Raw genomic sequence first — 26,267 nt, forward strand, 5'->3', positions numbered from 1 at the left:
AAATTTCTACTAACTGCACTGGATGTTTTCTTGAATAAGGACTGAGTAAAAATATAAGGACTTTGGGACATGGGATGATGTATGGAAGATGGCAACCATGTGATTGCTATGCTGTCTGTGTTTTACAATACAGTTGCCTTTTCGTCTATTTTTGCGTCCTAGGATAAAGATAAAATTTGATACTTTGTTTTGAATTAGTAATATTAAAATTATTGCTTCTCTTTTGGCAAAGCAGAGTCCTTCCTGTATGTACAGGAAAAAAGTTGAGGATGGATTAGATATTTTTGGATGCTGGCTAATCTAATCCAGCTGCCCTTTTTTGTTTATGAATTGGGAGATCAGTGGAGGAAAATGTACAAATTCAGGAGGATGAGGAAGAGAATTCCTTAGGGAGGTACAAGTTAGGTTGTTTATATTTTCTCAGTATATCAAGCCATGGATAGTTCTACTGCTATAGCTTTTATTCTGTAAACATTTCTCTCCCTACTGGTGTATCAGTGGGTATTTATCAATTTGGTATGTGCATCTGAAAAACCCCAGGGGATAACTCTATCCTGGTTAACTATCTGTGCACCAACCCTTAAATCTACAATAGCTGTTTAGTTAATTTGTAGATAGGATCATCAACCTGTTTGTAAATTACTTGTATGGCAAAGGGTAAATTTAAGGTAAGGGGTAAGAAAGCTTGTTTAGGACATTATTGTTGCAAAGCACACAGACTTTGCTCAGAAATAAATGTCCCATAGCCCCTAGCAACTGCACATTAGGGTAGAGATTATGGGCTGTCTGCCTGTACATGGAAACCTATGACCACTCTACTAGAAGCTGAGATAGTGAAGCAAGAGCTGAGAAAAACTGTATGGGGCTGTGGATCCTGTCTTACCATGCCATAGACTGGGGCTAACACCAGGAAGGAAGAATGGTTCAGTGGTTAGGACAATGGCCTAGGATTTGGGAGACCCAGGTTAGGTTCCCTGCTCTGCTATGGACTTTGTGTATGATCCTGGGCAAATCTCTGTGCTTCAGATACAGAAGATGAGGGTGGGAGGTCACCTCAATTAAAACCAAAGTGAGGAGAGGACCCTGGGCTTAAGGGAGCAGAATACCTGTGGAAAGCTTAGGGAGGGTGGGACCCAGTAGATCTTGGTTTTATTTCTGCCTGTACCAAGTTGAACTGTGTAACCTTTATGAGTCTGAATTTTAAAAGGGATTAAAACCTACCTACCACAGAATGGTGAGAGGCTGAATTAAGTGGTGGCTGCACCACATGCGGATATATAGCACCTTAGGTGGAAGGATAAGTGCTATTGATCAAAAGCATCATGAAAGGCTTTCTTTAAAGAAAATTGTGTTCGACAGCTAAACACTACTTTGTCCATGTAACCCCACTAGTGGTTTCCAGCTCCTGGAGCTCTGGTCTGAGCCTTTAGGGGCCCCTACCAAAAGGACTACAAATGAAGTGGCCACCAAAACCCTCTGACCCCATTCCCAGCATCCTTGGAGTCAGGGGTGAGGACAAAAGAAACTAGAAACCCCTGCTGGAGCGAATTAGGGAGGCTTTTGCCTGGGTGATCAGAATGAGAAGTCCACTGGACCAGTAACAAGCCAGGGCTGTGCAGACTCAGTAAGTTAACAGGACAACAGCCGGACAGAGAGTGTTTTTTTTAGTTTGGAAGCTGGGAAAGAGAGGAAGAGTCCCTGCTAAATCCCCATTTCCCCAAAGGGAGTTGCACTACTCTGAGGCTCTGGTTGCAGAGATCAGGCAGCTCCAGCACTGTAGTGACCAGGTTCCAGAGAGAGAGGAAGAGAGACGATTTGGTACTGGCTATTAAGAGCCACCCAAGGCCCTAGGAGGATTCCAGACCAGGGAACAGCAAGCCAGGTTGGAGTCAGGAGAGGACCCTCCCCCTCTCAGGGGTGAAGAAAAAGTAAAGTCACTTGTTTGAGCCATCCAACACCACAGCAGTGCAACACTCCATCTGAGGGCATGCAGCCTCTGCCTTCCATCTGCCTTGGCATGGTGCCAGGGAGGGAGGGAGGGTTTGGAGAAGTTTGTGAGTGTTTGGAGGTGGGGAAATTGACTTCCTTCCTTCCCCACATGCCTAGTGTCCTGTTCCCAGGGGTGAAAGTAACTTAAAGGACTTGCCAGTACTCCGGAGTCCTGAGGAGGGGCGTGGCCTCTGCCGGAAGAGGCCGGGACTTTAAATCCCCGGGCCCTTTAAATCGCTGCAGAGGTGGCTGGGAGCCCTGGGGCTCAGGGGCGATTTAAAGGGCCTGGAGCTCTAGCTGAGGCTACCACAGCAGAGCCCCATGCCCTTTAAATTGCCGACGGAGCCCCGGGGGTCCAGCAGCAGGGTTCGGGGCTCCGGCTGCTGCTACCCTCCAGGGCCCTTTAAACTGTCCCCGGAGCCCTGCTGCCGGAGCCCTGGGGTGGTGGCAGTGGGACTCCAGTGGCTATTTAAAGGGCCCAGGGCTCCCGATGCCTCTACCGCCCCGGACCCTTTAAATCATCCCCGGAGCCCTGGGGTAGTGGCAGCAGGGCTACAGCGGCAATTTAAAGGGCCCAGGGCTGTAGCGGCAGCAGGAGCCCTGGGCCCTTTAAATCGCCACCTGAGCCCTGCCACCGCTACCCCAGAGCTCCGGCAGCGGGGCTCTGGTAGCAATTTAAAGGCCCCAGGGCTCCTGCCACTGCTGGGAGCCGCAGGCCCTTTACATTGCCCGCTGGGGAAGCCGGTCCACCCTGGTATGGCTCCGGCTCTTGCCGGCAGGGGTGGCAGGTTTGTAGAAATTTTGGTGTTGCCCAGAACATGCCCCTGCCCAAACTCTGCCCCCCCACACTCCACCCCCCACCTGCCCGAGGCTCTGGGAGGGAGTTTGGGTGGGGGAGGAGGTCTGGGGTGCAGGCCTTGGGTTGGGGCAGGGGATTGGGGTGCATGAGGGGTGTGGAGTGCAGTCTCTGGGAGGGTGTTTGGGGATGGGAGGGGGTCCAGGGGTGAGAACTGTGGGGTGAGGCTGGGGATGGGTTTGGGGTGTGGGGGAGGCTCAGGGATGAGGCAGAGGGTTAGAGTGTGGGGGGGATGAGGGCTTTAGCTGGGGCTGGAGATGAGGGGTTTGCGGCATTGGAGAGGCTCAGAGCTAAGGCAGAGGGTTGGGGTGTGGGGGGATGAGGGCTCTGGCTGGGGTTATGGGCTCTGGGGTGGGGCAGGGCTGGGGATGAGTTTGGGTGCAGGCAGGCTGCCCCAGGACTGGAGCCAGAGAGGAGGACTCCCCACCACCGCCCCCCAGCCCTCTCCCCGCTGGCAGCAGCGAGCTCTGGGGTAGGGGTCCCCCTCTCCTCCCCCCCCCCCGCCCCAGCAGCACACTCACCCCTACCACTGTCACTGCATGTGCTCCTAGGGCCCCTTTCAGGTCCAGGAATCTCCTTCACCTCCCCTGTGGTGGGTGCCATGCGGTGGGAGGGCTGCCATCACATGCGCACTTCGTCCCCTGCTGCTGCCCCTCACTGTAGCCTCACTGGGGGTGGGGGATGGGGCTGCCCCTTGCCCAGCGTGGGGTAGGAGCAGTGACTGCGGGCGGGGGGGGGGGGGGGGGGCGGCTGTACTGGTGGAGGGTCCCCTCGGAAAATGAAAGGGTCTGAAGGGGAAGGGCATCTTGCCCTGGCAGTAGTGGATGGGGGGGCATTAAGACCGTGCGGCGGCAATTGATGCAGGGAGGGAGCATAGAGCTGCAGGGGAGAGACAGGGATGCTCTGCTCCAGGCCCCAGGGAGGCACACGGGCAGCAATGGGGGTTCAGGGGACACTCGGGGGAGGCGTGGGGGGGCAGCAGGTGGGACCAGGGGGGAGACCCGCCCCCGTACATTGGTGGAGCTGCGCCTGGGCCCTCAATATTGCTGGAGCCACGAGCCCATATAACTCGTCTCTGCTGCTTGCCGGTGCCGGGGCATGCCGGCTTACTTTCACATCTGCCTGTTCCCAGCAAAGTCGCTCCCTCTGTTACACTGTTGTTTTTGATGTAGCAGGTGGCATTCCTTTGGTGGTGTTTGTTTTACTTTGTCCCCTGTGTCCTTGACGTTTACACTCCTGGCTATGTAGTCGTGTTGTTATTGATTTTTCTGAAGGGACAGCACTCCTGCCTGTCCGGCACAATATGGAGGCACCGAAGTACAAAGGGTGGAAAAAAACAACCACCCAGGAGCTAACGCATGTGAACTGAGAGGAGAAGCTGTTCCAAATATTGGTGATAGCAAGCCATCTGGGAGGCGAAAAAGGCTTTTAGGTCTTGTCATAGTGAAGTATGTCTCATTTATTTGTTTCAGAGTAGCAGCTGTGTTAGTCTGTATTTTCTTTTATTTATTTGTGTGTCATTTGATGGTGAATGGGTTAAACATCTTATGATCTACTGACTGACCTTGAAGGCTTGCTTCATAACTAAAGGTGGAGCTCTCTTGTGAGGCAAAGACCTTTATGTATATAGGTTTCAGAGTAGCAGCCGTGTTAGTCTGTATTCACAAAAAGAAAAGGAGTATTTGTGGCACCTTAGAGACTAACAAATTTATTTGAGCATAAGCTTTCGTGAGCTACACGAAAGCTTATGCTCAAATAAATTTGTTAGTCTCTAAGGTGCCACAAATACTCCTTTTCTTTTTATGTATATAGGGCACTCTACTTAACATCTCCATTTTACAAGTATACTTCCAAGATTATTAATCCACATCAATCACCTAGTTTTTCAGGAATGACTGAGTTTGTTTCAAGCTTGCTCTGCATGATACCATGTTGGGGAGGAGTAAACAATGAAATTTGGTGTTGAAGTAAATTAATATATTTTGGTCGAATGAATATATGTAAAGGAAATAAATGACCATTTGCAGATAGGTAGATACTGTTCTCAAATATTTCTATTGAAATATAGATCAACACTTGTAGATTTCAGTAAATTGCAGTAAAAACCAGTAGGTTTTCTGAAATGAACTATTTCTCAGTTGATTTCAGTTTGCAAAATATGAGTTTAGATAGCTGAAGTTATATTTAACCATTTGTTTTCATTTTTCCAGCTAACTGGCACTTTAAGATTTAAAGAGCATAAATATACAGGAGGGATTTGAAAGTGATTTCCAGATGACATGAAGAAGTATGTGTCTATCTGGGAAAATTAAAGAATTAATTGAAAGAGAATGTTAGCTTTTTAGCTGAGGCAGCCAATGCTAAAAAACCTACCTTTCTGGTTTGTTAAAACTTTTATGGTGAGTCTTCAGAATTCTTATTATAAAATGACATTTTGAAATGCAGCCTCTTGATAGAGACAAGAATTCTGAACAATTGCCAGATTCCTTATGAGAGACCTAATTCAGGCTATTTTCAAGACCAGACCTCACCACACAATTAGAAATTTTCCACAAATTAAGAGGTAAGCTTTATACTTAAAGTAGACTTGTGTTTTGGTTAAATACTGTAAGCAATCCTGAATATCTGCCATGATTTGCCTCTTCCACATCCTCTAGAAAAGTACTAATTGTTGAAGAAGATGTACAGATCTTCAGAGGCAAAAGGAATATTTTAAAATGAATTATTTAGGCAAAACTAAATGTATTACCTTTTATGAGCGTGTGTGTGAGATTTTTTTTTTTCAAAATACTGGCATATAAAAAAGTTCAAGTACTATTTCCAACGTGAGCAGTCAATAATAATGATTCAGGCCCCAAATCATGAATTTGGCTTTAAATATCACGAGATTTTTTAAAATGTAATAAATGAAGTTATTTTGACAATGTTTTTGAGCCTTTTAGAGTTAATGTTTGCAAATTTTTCTCCAGAACTATGAGGGCTAGAAACTTTTGTTAACGCGAGAGTATCAGCTTTTAATTTATCATCTGACTGCCGGAGCTGGGGAGACTCAAACTTGTGAATTGGCAACACAGAGCCAGTGCTGTATAGCTGCCCTGCTAGACCAATTCATAAAACATTAGCTGGGGCTGACTTCCAAAATTTGAGATAATCCCAGTTAAACTAGGATTGTTGGCTGAGGGAAGCATATATTACATATAGTGGAGTTTTTAAAATATTTGCAATTCTTGTTTTTATTTGGAGGCTAAATCAGACTGAAATCTATTTGTGGTCTATATGCACTGTACAAATGAAACCAAATGTGTCTGGTGAAGGTTCTAGGGTTGCCACCTTTCTAATTGCTGGTAACCGGACTACCGAGGCCCTACCCCTTCTTTATCTCTTCCCTTAGGGCCCCGCCCCCGTAGCTTGCTCTTCTTCCTCCCCCGCCATCTCCTGGCACTGGATCATCTCCACCTCCTTCCCCAACCAGCTGGGCTCCCTCTGGTCCGAGGCTAGTATAGAAGCTGCTGCAGCCTGACAAGGAAGCCTGCCTGCGGGTAGGAGGCGGCCCCGGCTGAGTAGGGGCTGGCGCAGGTTAATGACCCTGCAGCTCCCTGTGCCCTGCAGTAACTGAACTTTTGGTGTCCGGTCAGTACCTGTTTCTGGACATTACCTGGTCCCCTTTTTGACCGGACTTTCTGGTTGAAAAATGGGCACCCGGCAACCCTAAATGGCACCCAGACACAGAAGCTAAAAACAGGACTGTCCTGGTAAAACCCGGAGGGTCCATAACCCTAGATTTAGCAGTATTTTAGTATGATTATTTTTCTCTTATTAATAGAATATGAGATACTTTTAATAATGAGTGGCAAAGAGTCCTGTGGCACCTTATAGACTAACAGACATGTTGGAGTACAAGATGAAGTGGGTATGCTCCAATACATCTTGTCAGGCTATGTAGACTCCCTCCTCAGGCCCTACACTACCAGCACTCTCAGCTATCTTCGAGACACCACTGACTTCCTGAGGAAACTACAATCCATCGGTGATCTTCCTGAAAACACCCTCCTGGCCACTATGGATGTAGAAGCCCTCTACACCAACATTCCACACAAAGATGGACTACAAGCCGTCAGGAACAATATCCCCGATAATGTCACGGCAAACCTGGTGGCTGAACTTTGTGACTTTGTCCTCACCCATAACTATTTCACATTTGGGGACAATGTATACCTTCAAATCAGCGGCACTGCTATGGGTACCCGCATGGCCCCACAGTATGCCAACACTTTTATGGCTGACTTAGAACAACACTTCCTCAGCTCTTGTCCCCTAGTGCCCCTCCTCTACTTGCGCTATATTGATGACATCTTCATCATCTGGACCCATGGAAAAGAAGCCCTTGAGGAATTCCACCATGATTTCAACAATTTCCATCCCAACATCAACCTCAGCCTGGTCCAGTCCACACAAGATATCCACTTCCTGGACACTACTGTGCTAATAAGCGATGGTCACATAAACACCACCCTATACCGGAAACCTACTGACCGCTATTCCTACCTACATGCCTCCAGCTTTCATCCAGACCACACCACATGATCCATCATCTACAGCCAAGCTCTACGATACAACCGCATTTGCTCCAACCCCTCAGACAGAGACAAACACCTACAAGATCTCTATCAAGCATTCTTACAACTACAATACCCACCTGCTGAAGTGAAGAAACAGATTGACAGAGCCAGAAGAGTACCCAGAAGTCACCTACTACAGGACAGGCCCAACAAAGAAAATAACAGAATGCCACTAGCCGTCACCTTCAGCCCCCAACTAAAACCTCTCCAACGCATCATCAAGGATCTACAACCTATCCTGAAGGACGACCCATCACTCTCACAGATCTTGGGAGACAGGCCAGTCTTTGCTTACAGACAGCCCCCCAACCTGAAGCAAATACTCACCAGCAACCACACACCACACAAGAGAGCCACTAACCCAGGAACCTATCCTTGCAACAAAGCCCGTTGCCAACTGTGTCCACATATCTATTCAGGGGACACCATCATGGGGCCTAATCACATCAGCCACACTATCAGAGGCTCATTCACCTGCACATCTACCAATGTGATATATGCCATCATGTGCCAGCAATGCCCCTCTGCCATGTACGTTGGTCAAACTGGATAGTCTCTACTTAAAAGAATAAATGGACACAAATCAGACGTCAACAATTATAACATCCAAAAACCAGTTGGAGAACACTTAAATCTCTTTGGTCACTCGATTACAGACCAAAAAGTTGCAATTCTTCAACAAAAAATAACTTCAAAAACAGACTCCAACGAGAGACTGCTGAATTGGAATTAATTGCAAACTGGATACAATTAACTTAGGCTTGAATAGAGAGTGGGAGTGGATGGGTCATTACACAAACTATTCCACCCCCGACCATTCCTCGCTGGTAATATCTCACCTTAAGTGATCACTCTCGTTACAGTGTGTATGGTAACACCCATTGTTTCATGTTCTCTATGTATGTAAATCTTCCCACTGTATTTTCCACTGAATGCATCTAATGAAGTGAGCTGTAGCTCACGAAAGCTTATGGTCAAATAAATTTGTTAGTCTCTAAGGTGCCACAAGTACTCCTTTTCTTTTTACAGGACTCTTTGCTGCTTTTACAGATCCAGACTAACACGGCTACCCCTCTGATACTTTTAATAATGAGCACATCAGAATTCAATATTCTAAATCTGTTCCCAAATGTGCTATTTCTAGGTTTATAATCTGCTCTCAGTGGGCTGGTAAAGGCCCAATACAAATACTGATGCAAAAACTAAGAACAGATTATTTTTGGTAGTGGTTGAAAGACAGAAATGAAAGTGGAAAAATAACAGACTTCAAAGTAAGATCTGGCCTCCTGACCACAGGTCTGTGAATAAGTGGGTACAAACTGAGTCTTTTTTATTTCACATTAGAAACTTGTATTAGCAACTATTCCAGAAGAGAAGACTAAAAATGCTATTAAATACAATGCCTGCCAGCATTAATTTACATGTTTTTGATCATTACAGGTCAACTATAAACATACCATTCTCTTCCTTGAAATGAGCTGAAAACCACATACTGCTTAAGTGGTTCTGTATAAAATATTTATGCATTTAGTGTTAGTCACACAATAGTAATTGGAAAACTATGTTCTGTTTAATGTCTACTATTGAAACATCAGTGCAACCATTTGGTTTTATAAGTAAGTGCAGCAAATTATTGATTTTTTTTATAAATATTCCAGCATAATTGTCAGTCTCTTTAATACGTTCAGCTCTTATGTGTGTATTGTGATTGAAGTACAGTTTCCTCTAAAATTAAACTTCTGATTCTTAAGTGGTTGATGTGGAAAGAAAAAACAGTTGGCTGTTTCATTAGACAAAACATAAACTGTGGAAGTCTGATGTTCTTTTTGCTAAATTGTGCCTTGGTAAGGTGGAGATTTTAGAGGCAAAAAGGCAAATGATTTTTGTCTACTTGGGTTCGGAAAACAGATTTTACGCTAGTAATCTAGGGAACGTGCAAAATGAGTACCTTCTTTTAACATGCTTATTAATTAAATAAAATTTACATCTTCATTAAGATACCTTTTGTGGGGACACCTTTTGCTTTTTGAAAATAGAATGATCCTGGACAGCATCTAAAATGAGTTCTTTATTCCATCTTGATCTCTCATTAGCACCTGCTGGAGGACAGGCTTTTTTCGTAAAACTCACTAATTGCGTAAGCTCTCAATACCAGTCTTGTCTTTCACATCACATAGCTACCATTGTGTGTTTTGCCTATGCACAACTATACTTCCCTTCTCTGCTGTCCTACTAACAAGAATACTGAACAGTTGGGAGAATAGTTTGTCAAGTGATTTGATGATCAGTGGGGGAGATGCTGTGTTTCTTAAGGGAGGGAATAGACAAAAGCTGACACATCTCTTCTAAAGATAATCTAATTGAATGTTTTTTATAATTGCTTGACCAGACGTAATTGGCTTGAGAGAGCATAATCCCCCGGAGCATATACAAGTATGCCACCTTTATTATTTATTGACATTCATTATATTAAGCAGGAAAAAAATATTATTGATCTGCTGCATTCACCTCTCTCTACAGGATAAGAGGAGTCTACTGTGATAGGTGGAGAAATCTAGAAGTACTTAGATGCTGTTTGTGAAGATGCAATATTGAAGGAACCTTGTCTAATTTAAATTTTTCCCCTCCATCAGATTAAAAATCCATGTTCTGCTGAAAGGGGGAACAAAAAGTTGTAGCCAGCTGTAAGGGATTGAAATTACTCAGAGTAAATACTTCAGTGCTTTCTAGTTAAGTACTTTTTAGTGTAATGAAATTGTAACTATTTATTTCATGCCTGGAGGCCTTTAGAATTAACCTGTGTTGGAATGGTGTGAATTGTTTCATCAAGAAGACAAAAACATAAAATCATCGCTGATAAAGTTTGTAGATGACACAAAAGTTGGACAAATGATAAATAATGAAGAGAATGAGTCACTGATTCAGAGCCCTCTGGATCTCTTAAACTGGGCATAAGCAAACAATATGCTTTTTAATATGACTAAATGTAAATGTATGTGTCTAGGACCAAAGAATGTAGGCCATACTTACAGAATGGGGGACTCTATCCTAGGAAGCAGTGACTCTATAAGAGACTTGGGGGTTGTGGTGAATGATCAGCTGAACATGAGCTCCCAAAGTATCACTGTGGCCAAAAGAGTTAATACAATCCGGGGATGCATAAACAGGAATCTCTAGTAAGACTAGAGAGGTTATTTTACCTCTGTATTTGGCATAGGTGTGACTGCTGCTGAAATACTATATCCAGGTCTGGTGCCTACAGTTCAAGAAGGATGTTGATAAATTGGAGAGTGGTCAGAGAAGAGCCATGAGAATGATTAAAGGATTAGAAAACATGTTTTATAGGGATAGACTCAAAAAGCTCAATCTATTTATCTTAACAAAGAGAAGGTTAAGGGGTGACTTCATTACAATCCACAAGTATCTATACGGGAAACAAGTCTTCAGTCTAGCAGAGAAAGGTCTAACACAATCTAATGGTTGGAAGTTGAAGCTAGAGAAATTCAGACTGAAATAAGGCATACATTTTTAACTGTGAGATTAATTAACTACTGGAACAAGATCATGGTGGATTCTTCATCACTCACCATTTTTAATTCAAGATTAGATGTTTTACTAAAAAATATTCTCCAGGAATTATTTTGGGGAGGTTCTATGGCTTGTGTTATATAGGGGTCAGGCTAGATGATCACAGTGGTCCCTTCTGGCCTTGGAATCTATGAATCTATAAGATCAGAGCTGACTGTAGCATTTTGAGGTGGACCTAGAAAACATACCGCCTCCTAACGTAACCCCAGATTTAACCGCTTCATCTCCTGTAATCTTACAGGACAGTCAGTGAGGAGGTGTTGATTTTCATAATCTGTTATACAAAATAAGTTAAAATATGTGGTGTACAGTTGAGGAAGGGATGGAATTTTTGCCTGTAGAAGTAGCGCCCAGTTACTTGTGATGTTGTTTAATGTCTAGCTAACATGGTTACAAAATTCTTTCAAGGGACAGCTCCCAAATAAGATGGTATCCAGGGGGCCACTGTAATAGTTTAAATGAATTACAGGAATACCAGGTTATTTTGTCTCCCCCTCTCCTCCTCCTGTATCCTAAATCACTTAAATACAGAATCCAGAGCAGCCAGAAATATTAATATACAGCAAATGCACAAAATAATTATTTCATTCCTTTGACTTCTAAACTAGAAGTATCGAAGTATGTCTGACAAGGTAACATAATAAAAATAATGGAGCAGAAACTCATTTAATAAACTCAGCTAAAAGGTTCCCTTCTTTTCTAGTTTATTTTGAGTGTCTTTTCTAGTTTATTTCCTCCTTCCATTTCTTTCTCTACTTCCAAATCTAAATCATTCTCTTTATTTGATGCTCATCTAGCTCTTGTCATTGTAGTTATCTGAGTGTCTGTCATTCTAGATCTCTTTTTCCCCCCTCTCTTCTATTTTCTGTTTTTATGCTCTCCTGTCTCATTGAGCAGCATTTTCTCTTGAATAGGATATTGTCATGAGCCAGCCAAACAGTCCACATTCCTTTCAGGATACCAGTATAGTAGTGCCTCAGTCAGGTAATTGTTCTTCATAATTTTATTCTTGAAGCAAAACAAAGTCAATTTACCCAAATGCAGAATGACTTATAATGTGCAAACCTGTAGAACTAGCAGTTCAAAAATGCCAGCCCCCATTCTACATGTTTCTGCCCTCTCAAGTGTTATGCATGTTGCTATTGAATGTATAGGTACTTGGGATAACGTGGTGAATATCCGACTCTCCCATCATATTAGCTTATAGCTTTTACGTTTGCCATACTAGGAAATGCTCTTTGGTGGAGTGTGACCCTAATCTTCTCTCAGCAATTGTGTTATGTTGACTGAATTTGAGGTGGACACAGTTATCCAAATTGGCGCTATTAATAATAATGCTTAGCACTTTACATCTTCAAAGTGGCTTAAAAACATTAACTTGCCATTAACCTTCAAATAGCTCCCTTGAGGTAGGCCAGAACTATTCTCCTATACGGTGCCAAGCTACACTCATCACTGAAATAATATAATAAAAATTTGATGATAAAATGGACAGACATTAAGTGGCTTTCTCAAGACCATGATAGTGTGGATTAGAACTCTGATTTCTTTCTTAGATTGAAAATGCTTTGGGGGCAGGGATGTAATAGCAGGACGGTGTGTCTAGCACAAGAGTCCCAATTTTTGACTGGGTCCTCTAGGCCTGTTAAAAAAAAATACACACTCCCACGCACATACAGGAGTCCCAGTCTGTGCTGAGTCTGCTAGACGCTGCTGTCTGTCATAAAATCACATTTTCAAACACCTCTGTCTTAAAGAATCCAAACAAACTGTATGTAGATATTCTTGCATATTTATACCTGCCTCTGGAAATTTCCACTACATGCATCTGATGAAGTGGGTATTCACCCACAAAAGCTTATGCTCCAATACTTCTGTTAGTCTATAAGGTGCCACAGGACTCTTTGCCGCTTGTATGTAGATAGACTTCAAAGTACTTAGTCCATTCATTCCCTTGTTTGGTATTATGCAGTTATCAATAACTGTTTCCTGATTCTACATTCTGAACTAGAAATGTCTGCCTCTATAGAACCATATTCTTCACTACTTGCCTTTAACTGTGATATTGCTGTGTAGTGTTGAATAACTCTCACTTTTCACCTCAGAGGTGCGTGAACATACAGAATGTTGTTCAGAAAGCAATTTGGGAATCTTTCAGGCTTCCTGGCAGTAGACATACATAAAGTCACTATCGTTATTTTGTCTGTTCTTTAGAGGCAGAAGCAGCAAATTCATGTACCTCCAATCACCACCACCCTGTTGTAATAGTGTTTGAAAGGAGACACCATTTCCAAAGGGAGGAAGTGGGTGAGAAGCTCTAGTCTAGTGTAACAAACCATGCTGACCCCACCTATGTACATAAAGGCAAATATTTCTCTGTATTTGAAATAAACTGCATTTTGGTCAAGTGCATAGAACACACTTAGGAATTGTATTGAAGTGCAATGAATGCTGCAGTTACGTTTCTGAGATGGACCTTTCCCCTTTCTCTCCAACCTCTTTCACACTGTCTTCTAGCTTCTTTGTTTCTGCTCTTAGCTTTTTTGTAGGGAAGTGGTGGCCCATTAAATTGCAAGTTTTTTAAGCTGAACCAAAATATTTGACCTACTATATCAGTTCTGTTATAATGTTTAAATGGCCTGTGGTTTTATGATAAATTTCAAATGACTTTAATCGTTCACTGCTTTCAGAATGTAAACTGACCCGTGGCTTGTTAAGAGCTGCCAATAGATACTGAAAATTATCTTCCTAGACACTTTGACAGGAGAGAGAGCATTTTATGCAGTGCATACTATCACATGAAGGAATAGTTCTGCCTAACAGCTCAGATTTGCCTGCTTTTATAGCAGAAATGAGCAAGTGTTTCTCCTATTAAGTTGATACCACCAAACCATATATTAAGACACTGGGCAAATTAGTGTTCTTTGTTCATTTTGTGGCAAGAAGGTTTGTGAAGAACAGCTTGTTCTGTCTTTGGGGGCTCTCAAAGTTTATCCATAATGCCTGAATAAACATACTTTGTGCAGAACTATGTGGAGATTAAGGACATGGCAACAGATTCCATACTTGAGCTTATGGATAGGGCATGGAGCTGTGCAGCACCTCCATGACTGCTATGGGGGTGGAGTAAAGGCTACAGCTCAAGATGAGAATTTGAGTCCATTTAATCTATTTAATTGCAGAACCGCTCTCTGGTTACTCCCTGCATTTCTCTTACCTGCTTCCCAGAGCTGTCACACAGCACAGCTGTACCTTGCCTACCAGCTGCAGTGTCACTCTTTCAATCCACTATTCCTGTGAGTATCAGAACTAAAGTGGTTAGTCTGCATTGGGGGGGAAACTTCACTTTTAAATGTATACATCCCGTATGTACATAAACATCAGCAGTAGCATACTCTCCTAATTCTCCATGTCAGATTTGACATGAAAATGGAAGAGAAAATAGTTTAATACTGTCTTGCATTGCATGTTTTACCACTGTCAAGTGTTCTGTGTAGTTTTCCATTTCCTACATATCTTCTTTCCATCTTAGCAGCATTTTATTTCCCTCTCCTACCTGTACTTTCTTTCACATGTCTTTCACTTACTACTTTGTGTATCAGCATCACCGATGGTCTAATACAATCTAGAGTCGTTTCGTTTAATGTCTGTATATAGTGGCTAGAAAGCAAAGCTTTTTTCAAGCAAGCAGTGTGACCTTATTGGTGGGTCACAGCTGCTACATACCTGATTAATAATTTCTTGCTCAAATAGTGACTTCACTTGCAGTTCCACATCATAATTTATTCGCTTCCAAACATTGAGAGAGAGAGAGTGAGTGAGTGTGTGTGTGTCAATTGATGATCCTGGAAACTGCATTTTATAATGAACAAGCAACATTGCTTTGTTTAAACAATCTATAAAATACATTTTATTACAATACATAAAATACATGGATGTGTGTTTGGTAACTTCCAGTTTCTGAAGAAAGCTTTTATCTTCTTTCAGCTGTTGGTGTGTAATAAAGTTTGGGTAGGGCTACGAGGTAATTTCCTGGGTAGGTTTATTTGGAACTAGTTAATTTAATGTTTTTTTACTCCATTACTGAATAGGAGACATAAGAATGAGAGAGAGAGAGCAGTACTGATATGCTTTAATATATAGTTCTTAACTTCCTTGCCCAAAAAAAAAAAAAAAAGCATCAGCGCGTTGTTTGAATAAATCTAGATAGACCACAGAATTTTGTTTTTATTTTTTGTATAATTTTGACAGTGTTTAAGAATTTTTTGTATGAGGGGGTCAGACAACAATTGCTCAATGATAGTAGACATTGAGGTTCAAAAAGTTGAAGCATTATAACCATTAAAACACAAATTGTCAATATCGCATGTCAAAATATACCAAGTAAATATCTTTAAATCAAATTCCAATAAATTCTCAAGAGGCATTTTTCTTGCGTTGTCTATCTGTACATTTCTGTAATTATCGATGGAAATATTTTTGTCATTGGTTTGTGTATGTATCGTGAAATCCACGTTTACCAACATTTACCAGTTAAAAATCTAGTCCTTCTAAGCCTCTTTATCAACAGTTGCATTATGAAAGGTACCTGGGTCCAGCAGTTATTTTTTGACAGTTTGACCAAACATGTTTTTTCCTAGAAATACTGTACCCAGTAGTAATAATGGAAAGCTTCTTTTGAATACCCTTTTCCACTTAAGTTGTTGAGTACATGGTTGATCTTCATCATTCATGTGAATACAAAGATGGAAATATCAATTTTATACCAAGATGACTGTATGCATTTGTTTTAAAACTGTTCTCTGGCGTTGCCATACTTGGTACTGTGATATAATGCACCAGCCTTTCAATTCAGGGGGCCTATGTTTAAATCCTAGTTGACTCAGGAAAGGGGATTGTTTTATTATTCACATAGTGGATGAAAATGTAAATAAAAGAAACACTTCACTGCAACAATTTCTGGTTAGGAGAGGCCCAGACTTAGCATATGAGTGTTTCAGGCTAGGCTTTGAAATGCTTTGTTATAGCTATCAGGCAGGATGGAGTGAAGTAAATCTGGTTTAGTCTAACCACACAATGCCTGTCCAATATAACTTATTTTGAGGGGCTCATAACTGCCTTCTTAAATAAGCACATATCAGCCTCCCAATACTAAAATCTAGATGATAGACTCTCAGAGCTGAACTGTGCAACCATTATTCATACCAATGAGCACTCACGCAAGAGAGACTAAGGGCATATTACACTGTCCTGCAGTTTGGACGATGGGGGTGTGAATAGCCATGCACACCAAAGTGCTGCACTGAAATTCTCCTGTGTGGATGCCGTGGGTGTGAACTAAAAGGTTCCTAGTTTGCATTAATATAATACTGTTTGAAGCAGACTACTTTAATATGAACTAGGAGCCATTTATTTCATCCCACTGCATCCACATAGGGAGTTACAAAGCACAAGGCTTTGGTGTGCACTGCTATTCACACCCACATAGCCTGCACTGCAGGGTAATGTAGACAGACCCTGAGGGTATGTACACACTACAGCTTATGTCAGTGTAAGTTATGTTGCTCAGGGGTATGAATAAGCCTCCGAATGACATAAATTACACCTACTTAAGTGCTGGTATGGACGGTGCTATGCTCCCGCCGAGATAGCTGCTGCTGCTGCTTGTGGGGGCTGGAGGAATTAAGTCGATGAGAGGGCTCTCTCCCATAGGCTTAAAGCAGCTGCACTAGCGGCACCACCGTAAGCTCTGTAGTATAGCCGGATCCTGAGGAAGCGATTGCCAGCAGGAGTGAGATTTGAACAAACCAGTCCACACTGAGGGGCAGCAACAGGAGCAATCCTGAAAAAGATTCAATGTGATTAAACCAGAAGCTGCAGAAAACTTTATACATTATACTGAATTTTAGCCTTTCTGATGTCATTACTTGCTGAATTGTGAATTACCGGCTTTGTGTGGGCCAAAACTCAGATTTGTTTGTAAGGAGAGGTGCAGTTGAAAAGCAGGCCAGGGAGACTAGCACCAGAACTACTTTTCATTTGTTTTATGATTTGACTTCAGCTTAAAGAACTTTGTTGATTAAACACATCCTAGCCTTTACAGGAAGTCGGATTATAGAGCAACACTAGAAACTCCACAACTAAGGCTATGAATAGCTTTCTGTTATATACCAGAGATTAGAATGGTTTCTAAAAAGGCAGTTTTTGAAGTCACTCCATCTATAACGCTTCTTTTCAAGGAAAATATTGGCCAGAGCTAATGTAGATTAGCGTTCATAAGAGTAAGGAATAAACTGTTGCAACATGAAATACAATTTAAACCTCAAAAATATTTGTGTTTTTAACCATTTATTTGAGGTAAATGGATATTAAAAACAAATTGTGAGATTCTCTGTGGATAGAACATATCATTTGATCTCTTTGAACCATATGGTTGGAGGTGGGGTGTCCTTTCTCTTCCTTCCTTCCTTCCTCCTAATACTTCTGTGTTCTTATGCATTTCTCACTATTTTGGTATCGTGTGTGTGTGTGGGGGGGGGGGAGGAAACGGGACAAAAGGTGCACTTTGAATATATGTATCTGTCTTCACATGGACCTAAATATTATAGGGTGATGCCTTTCCCTTTAGACGCGTATGCCAAGTAAATCAAAAATACTGATTTGGAAGTTTGTTCCATGTTCTGGATTATTACAGTAGTCATTTCATCTTACTGATGAGGAAGAAAGACAAATCTGACAGCTTTCAAAACCCCCAGAAATCAGTTATCTGCCTGAGAAACTATTGAGCACCCATATGGCAGAGTGAAAAGTCATAGAATCATAGAATATCAGGGTTGGAAGGGACCCCAGAAGGTCATCTAGTCCAACCCCCTGCTCGAAGCAGGACCAATTCCTTGAGCAATACAGTCCTTAGCAAAAGGATATGTTCTGTTCAACAACCAATGTTTATATTCCATCTACTTGTTGTTTGATTAAACAAAACCATTCAGGGATGCAGTTTTACTTGTTCTACCACTTCCTATATATTTCCCTTTTTGCTTACTGTCTTTTCATACACATTCGACCATTGTTCAGAACTTGTTTGTGGGGAATCTGCCAATAAGTCTCTTGTGCACAAAAGAGGAATATTGGATTTACATTGTTATTTCTTACTTGTCAGTGTCCAGTATCTCTAGTGCGTGATAGCCCCTTCTCGTCTTGCAGTCCAACATAGCTCTAGCTGTTTTCAGATGTACAGTACTGTGTAAATGCAAAATTTTACTTCATGTGCTGTTTCATATTATACCCCATAACAGCAATTAAAGATGAACTGAGAGGCTAACTGTTTCTGAGGTTATCACGGATCTGGTCATGAGCCCTGTCGGCAGCTCTCCACATTGTTGGGAGGGAACCCAGCCACTGGGGCTCCCATAAGGTTTAAGCTTGCCTGGGTTGACTCTAAGCAGGCTGCAGTAGTGTTCCCTCCCTTGGCGTCTCTGGCTCACTTTCTGAGCACCAATTCTGTCTGTCTGCTCACAGCGCAGACGCCCAAAATAACCCACCTCGCTTCAATACACCCTCTCCCAGAACTCCTCACAAAAGTGTGAGCCTTCTGGTGTGGAAAATCCACACTCCAGAGCAATGTAGCTATGCCAGCCTAACCGCCAGTGTAGACGCAGCTAGGTAAGCCTAGCTCCTGTCTGTGGAGACCCACTTTCTGTTGCACCCTTCTATTGGTGTAAGCTGTCTACGCCAGTGGTCCTCAACCAGGGCTACGCGTACCCATGGGGGTACACAGAGGTCTTCCAGGGGGTACATCAGCTCATCTAGATATTTGCCTGGTTTTACAACAGGCTACATAAAAAGCACTAGCGAAGTCAGTACAAACTAAAATTTCATACAGACAATGACATTTATACTGCTCTATATACTATACACTGCAATGTAAGTACAATATTTATATTCCAATCATTTTATTTTATAACTATATGTTAAAATGGGAAAGTAAGCAATTTTTCAGTAATAGTGTGGCTGTGACACTTTTTTGTATTTTTATATCTGATTTTGTAAGCAAGTAGTTTTAAAATGAGGTGAAACTTGGGGTACACAGCACAAATCAGACTCCTGAAAGGGGTACAGTAGTCTGGAAAGGTTGAGAGCCACTGGCCTATGCTACGGGGTTGTGCCTTCATAGCTACAGCATCGTAGCTACTTTCCCTGTAGTGCCGATATGACTAGCTCTTTATTTTTTTCTTTCAGGTTTTTTGTTGCTGACACAATGTCACAGCATGATTTTTAATATTTCTTTAGGTTGTTGGCAGTGTTCATTGTGGGCAGGGTTATATACGTGACAGTTTCAAACTTTGTGAAGAGGGTGCCAGGGTGCTCTGTATAGAATTGCAAAAAAAGGTAAGATTTTGTTCTTCAGTGTGTCCCAGATGTGTGATCTGAACTGCTCCGAATGAATGCAGAGGAAAAATAGGAGTGCAATCTTTGAAACAGAAGAATCTCAGTGCAGGAAGAACTTCGCTTGCCCCAGACTCTGGATTCTGCTGAGGGTACAAGAACAAGCCAGTGTGATCATTGATTTATTATGTAAAGTAACAGTCAGCATGGATTTGTCAAGAACAAATTGTGTCAAACCAACCTGATAGCTTTCCTTGACAGGGTAACAAGCCTTGTGGATAGGGGAGAAATGGTAGATGTGGTATAACTTGACTTTAGCAAGGCTTTTGATACTGTCTTGCATGACCTTCTCATAAACAAACCAGGGAAATACAACTTAGATGGAGCTACTAATAAGGTGGGTGCATAACTGGTTGGAAAATCATTCCCTGAGACTAGTTCTCAGTGGTTCGCAGTCATGCTGGAAGGGTATAACGAGTGGGGTCCTGCAAGGATCGGTTCTGCTCTACTCTGTGCTGATTAGGCCTCAACTTTAGTATTGTGTCCAGTACTGGGCACCACATTTCAGGAAAGATGTGGACAAATTGGAAAAAGTCCAGAGAAGAGCAACAAAAATTATTACAGGTCTAGAAAACATGACCTATGAGGGAAGATTGGAAAAAAAAAATTGGGTTTGTTTAGTCTGGAGAGGAGAAAACTGAGAGGGGACATGATAACATGTCTAAAAGGTTGTTACAAGGAGGAGGGAGAAAAATTGTTCTTCTTAACCTCTGAGGATAGGACAAGAAGCAATGGGCTTAAATTGCAGCAAGGGCAGTTTAGGTTGGACATTACGAAAAACTTCCTAACTGTCAGAGTGGTTAAGCACTGGAATAAATTGCCTAGGGAGGTTGTGGAATCTCCATCATTGGGGATTTTTAAGAACAGGTAGGACAAACACCTATCAGGGATGGTCTAGATAATACTTAGGGTATGTCTACACAATGAAATTAGGTCGATTTTTATAGAAGTCAATTTTTAGAAATAGATTTTATACAGTCAATTGTGTATGTCCCCACTAAGCGCATTAAGTCGGCGGAGTGCGTCCTCAATACCGTGGCTAGCATTGACTTACGGAGCGGTGCACTGTGGGTAGCTATCCCACAGTTCCCGCAGTCTCCGCTGCCCATTGGAATTCTGGGTTAAGCTCCCAATGCCTGATGGGGGCAAAAACATTGTCGAGGGTGGTTTTGGGTACATGTCGTCAGTCCTTCCTCCTTCCCTCCATGAAAGCAACGGCAGACAATCATTTCACGCCTTTTTTCCTGGGTTACCCATGCAGACGCCATACCACGGCAAGCATGGAGCCCGCTCAGCTCACCTCTGCTGTTGTGCGCATTGTAAACACCTCGCGCATTATCCTGGAATATGTGCAGAACCGGGCTAAGAGACGCTAGCACGAGGACGATTGTGAAGAGGACATGGACACAGATGTTCCTCAAAGCACGGGCTGGGGCAATTGGGACGTCATGATGGCAGTGGGGCTGGTTGATACAGTGGAATGCCGATTCTGAGCCCGGCCAAAAAGCACAGACTGGTGGGACCGCATAGTGTTGCAGGTATGGGATGATTCACAGTGGCTGCGAAACTTCTGCATGCGTAAGGCCACTTTCCTTGAACTTTGTGAGCTGCTTTCCCCCGCCCTGAAGCACAGGAATACCAAGATGAGGCCTGCGTGACAGTTGAGAAGCGAGTGGCGATAGCCCTGTGGAAGCTTGCAATGCCTGACTGCAGCAGTCAGTTGGGAATCAATTTAGAGTTGGCAAGTCTACTGTGGGGACTGCTGTGATCCAAGTAGCTAATGCAATCATTAACATTCTGCTATCAAGGGTAGTGACTCTGGGAAATGTGCAGGTCATAGTGGATGGCTTTACTGCAATGGGGTTCCCTAATTGTGGTGGGGTGATAGACGGAACACATATCCCTATCTTGGCACTGTACCACCTTGCCAACCAGTATGTAAACCGCAAGGGGTACTTCTCAATGGTGCTGCAAGCACTGGTGGATCACAAGGGATGTTTCACCGACATCAGTATGGGGTGGCCGGGAAAGGTGCATGACGCTCACATCTTTAGGAACTCAGGGCTGTTCGAGCAGTTGCAAGAGGGGATTTATTTCCCATGTCAGAAAATTACCATTGGAGATGTTATCCTTGGGGACCCAGCCTACCCCTTGCTCCCATGGCTCATGAAGCCATACACAGGCAGCCTGGACAATAGTAAGGAGCAGTTCAACTATAGGCTGAGCAAGTGCAGAATGGTGGTAGAACATGCCTTTGGACATTTAAAAGCTCGGTGGCACTGTTTGCTGACTAGGTCAGACCTCAGCGCAACCAACATTCCCATTGTTATTGCTGCTTGCTGTGTGCTCCATAATATCTGTGAGAGTAAGGGGGAGACGTTTATGGCGGGATGGGAGGTTAAGGCAAATAGCCTGGCGTCCAATTTTGAGCAGCCAGACACCAGAGCGATTAGAAGAGCGCAGCTAGGTGCGCTGCGCATCAGAGAGGCTTTGAAAACCAGTTTCATGACTGGCCAGGCTACAGTGTGACAGCTGCGTGTGTATTTCTCCTGGCTGCAAACCCGCCCCCTTTGTTGATTTTAATTCCCTGTAAGCCAACCACCCTCCCCCCTTCGATCACAGCTGGCAAAGGAAATAAAGTAACTATTGTTTTGAAACCATGCATTCTTTCTTTATTAATTAAGAAAAGTGAGATAACTGACAAGGTAGCCCAGGTTGGCTGGGGTGCGGGAGGACGGAAGTACAAGGCCACATTGGTTATTGTAGCCACACTACAAATCAAAACTCTTTTGAATGACAGCCTTCTGTTGCTTGGGCCATCCTCTGGAGTGGAGTAGCTGGGTTCCCAGAGCTTTCTCTCCCCCCCCCGCCCCCCCCCCCCCGGCATTCTTGGGCGTCTGGGTGAGGAGGATATGAGTCTTGGGGAGGAGGGCAGGCGGTTATACAATGGATGCAGCGGGGGTCTCTGCTCTTGTTGGCTTTCCTGCAGCTCCAACAGACACTACATCATATCCGTTTGCTCCCCCATAAGCCTCACCATCCCTTCCTGCCTCCGCTCTTCATGCTCACTTAATGCTTTCCTGGCCTCTGCCACTGAATGCCTCCATGCATTAAGGGAGGACTGCATGAGCTCGGAAAACAAGTCATTGCAAGTGCCTTTTTTTCGCCTTCTAATCTGCGATAACCTCAGGGACAGAGATGATGGGGGAGCATAGAAATATTTGCACCTGGGGGGAGATAAAAAAGGAGAGTAAAATTTAAGATGATACATTTCTGAGAACAAAAGGGAGATTCTTTCACAGTGAATTAAGCAATTCACAGCAGACAACACATGTGCTTTAGGTACAAGGTCGCATTTTGCCTTTTATATTGAGCACCTGCCCATATGGTGACACATCGCACACAGCTGGGCAGCAGAATTCGGTTTCCAGCAGCCATGGTAAGCCTTTTGGTACATGGGGTTGGCTTCTTCTGCCTTCATAACATGTGGGAATGGTTTCAAACTGCAGCGCCATCCTTTCCCATAGCAAGCAATGCCAGTGGGGTTTCACATTTAAAAGGAGGGGCTGTGGTTTTCAGGTAGATGTGCAGCACACAACTCCCCCCACCCTACCACATGGCTATTCTTTGGGATGATCCCTTCACCCCTCCCCCCACCGCGTGGCTATTCTCTGGGACGATTCCTTTTAGCCAAGCGCAAACAACCCAGTATGAACGGAGTCCTTTTACTGTTCCCTTACAAAAATTTCCCTATTTCAACCCTGACCATGAATGATATCACTCTCCTGAGGCTAACACAGGAAGATAAAGACTGAATGTTGCTTGAATGTGACCAAAACCCAGGACCATTCGCTACCATGCTTTGTGCTGCAGTGATTCCAGACTACTTGCTACTGGCTTGGCATGGTAAAGTGTCCTACCGTGGAGGATGAAATAAGGCAGCCCTCCTCAGAAACCTTCTGCAAAGGCTTTCAGAGTACCTCCAGGAGAGCATCATGGAGATGTCCCTGGAGGATTCCCGCTCCATCCCCAGACACATTAACAGGGCTGTTTGAGCAGTTGCAAGAGGGGATTTACCAAACAGGAATTGAAATTCAAAATTTCCCGGAGCTTTTACTGTGTACCTGGCTAGTGGATCAGAGTTCAAAGCGGTCACATTGGAGCACTCTAGAATAGCTCCCGGAGGCCAATACCGTAGAATTGCGTCTGCACTATCCCAAATTCGACCCAGCAAGGTTGATTTTAGTGCTACTCCCCTTACCGGGGAGGAGTACAGAAGTAGATTTTAAGAAACGTTTAAGTTGACGGAACGGGGTTGGTTGTGTAGACGCATTCATTTTAAAATCTACCTCACACAGCTAAATTCGACCTAACCCCGTAGTGTAGACCAGGTCTGAGTCTTGCCTTGAGTGCAGGGGAGTGGACTAGATGACCTCTTGAGGTCCCTTCCAGTTCCAGTTCTATGATTCTATGTTTGAGCCTTGCTTTTTTAACCTCAAACCTTGTTGATGAGAAATACTGAATGTGGAAAAGGACTATCTTCTAACTCTGCCTGTGCCAGCTGTAGCTGCAGGTGATGTGTAATCTTCCCAAATAGCAAGGAGCCAAGACTGTCTGGCTCAGGTGAAGCTCATCCTTAATAAACAGAATTCGCTTGATCCCCAAAGGGGCTCTGTTCCTTAATAATCTTCTACCTTCCCTGTAGGATTGCCACCAACAAGGAGTTTGATCTACTTCTTTCAAGAGTATGCAATAGTGTATGTAAGGTTTCAGTCGCCCAAGAGATTCTGCTCCTTAACGAAAGAAGAATGTACCTTAGACTCTCTGGTATTCCTTGCTGTATGGAATACTTCAAATAATGGGATGACGTCCCTTCACAAAGGAAATTAGCATGTTTTTTAAGGGAAACCATTAGTGAGCTATAGCTCACGAAAGCTTATGCTCAAATAAATTGGTTAGTCTCTAAGGTGCCACAAGTACTCCTTTTCTTTTTGCAAATACATACTAACACGGCTGCTACTCTGAAACCTGTCATTATGCTGTGTGCATCATGGTAGTATGAAGGCAGGAGGCTTCCCTCCTCCCCTTCTGTCTCTGTACTGCTTGTTCTCAGTAGGAATCTGGTACCAGATGTTGCAAGAACCAACCATGGTTCCTCATCCTTACTATCCTTACCATCACCATTTAAGTCAGCTTTTGAAGCTGATTTGGATGCACCAAAGCAAATATCCTATCTTTGTTTTCTGCATCCTACTTGCCAGGGAATCACTGAGTTGCTTCAGTTAGAGCAGAGGTTCTCAGACTGTGGGTCGGAACCCCAAAGTGGATCATGACCTCATTTTAATGGGGTCACCAGGGCTGGCATTAGACTTGCTGGGACTAGGGGCTGAAGCCCTAGTTCCACCTCCACTCAGGGTGGCAGGGCTCAGGCTGTGGCTCCCGCTCCTCACACTTAGGGTAGTGGGACTCAGGCTCCCCTTCCCACCCACCCCCACTCCCCCCCCCCCCCCCAGGTCATGTAGTAATTGTTGTCAGAAGGGGGTCGCGATGCAATGAAGTTTGAGAACTCCTGAGTTAGAGGCATATGGTGCAGAGAGATGAGAACCTCGTTTAGAAATACATGTATCTGATCCAGGATACATGACATAGTCTGGTCTGGCAGGCTTTTGGGAGCAAGTTGGCTTTTTTTTTTTTCCCCCTCCATTTAAACTTAATGTTAAAGGGCCACTTCCCTCCCCCTCTTCTGTCTCTCCCCACTCCAACTATGATACTTGTACTTGCAAGTAACTGAGAACCGTTTGCAGTATTGCCACATCCAAGCCTCTACATCTCATTCCTTAGGTCTCACAAAATTATGAATTTGGCTTAAAAGTCCTGAGATTTTAAAGATAATAAATTTGGAGTTCTTTTTATATAACTTCTGGTTTCTGAGCCTTTAGTTTGCACTCCAGTCTTGTTTTCAAGCTTTTCTCTGCAATTACAAGGGCTAGAAACTTCCTCTTTTTGTAAACGAAAGCTGAGATTCTCACCTGATCACATGCCTTGGGGCTGGGGCTTTAAGAAACACATAAAATATTGCCAGACTCATGATCAAATGATAGGAGTTGGCAACATGGAGTCTGTTGGTTTAATCTCCAGCCAATATGTGGCTCAACTGACAGAACCAACAAAGAAGTTGCCGTAAGCCCTTGTCTGGGGTTAAGGCAGACCCAGCTTTCAGTGTGGCACCAGCTGGAGCTGCAAAGTGCCAACAGTTACCTGCATGTATTTGGCTGACCTCCAAAGGTTCTGATTTGCTGTACAGAGAGCAAAGGAACCACAATGAGCTCAGTAACACAGATCTGTCTGTAATTATCCCAAGCTCAGTTCTTCCTTCTAAACCCTCTTTACCCATGTATTGTTCTATCCCTGGTCTCTTTCTAGCATTGAGCACACACTACTCCTACTCAATGCTTCCTAGTGAAGTAATAAGCAAGGAATGTGAACATGTACATCGTTCCTCCTCTTGGCAAGGGTTTTCAAACAGCTTCTCGCTGTTCACCCTGCACAGACACCTCTGGCTTCTGGATTTTTAAAACCTGTCTGTCACCATATGAGCTCAGTTAAATTTACAGAACTGCAATGAGAAAAGGAGTACTTGTGGCACCTTAGAGACAGTCTCTAAGGTGCCACAAGTACTCCTTTTCTTTTTGCAAATACAGACTAACACGGCTGTTACTCTGAGAACTGCAATGAACAGGCTGAACCAAACAATCCCAATCAGCAGCAAA

The 26,267-nt window shown here is 43.5% G+C and overlaps 1 protein-coding gene across 2 annotated transcripts in view; it reads left to right on the forward strand.

The window, feature by feature from the left end:
• PLXNB2 (plexin B2) overlaps window positions 1-26,267 on the forward strand; it is a 331,712-nt gene that overhangs the window by 116,510 nt on the left and 188,935 nt on the right. The window contains exon 3 of one of the 2 annotated variants that reach the window (XM_043550501.1): window positions 14,235-14,348. The exons of the other annotated variant lie outside the window; for it this stretch is intronic. The gene's annotated coding sequence lies outside the window, so the exon portion shown is untranslated. The remainder of the gene's footprint in view (window positions 1-14,234; window positions 14,349-26,267) is intronic. 2 annotated transcript variants of the gene reach the window in all.

The sequence above is a fragment of the Chelonia mydas genome, chromosome 1, assembly GCF_015237465.2.
Source record: "Chelonia mydas isolate rCheMyd1 chromosome 1, rCheMyd1.pri.v2, whole genome shotgun sequence".
In the NCBI taxonomy this organism is placed as follows: domain Eukaryota; kingdom Metazoa; phylum Chordata; order Testudines; family Cheloniidae; genus Chelonia; species Chelonia mydas.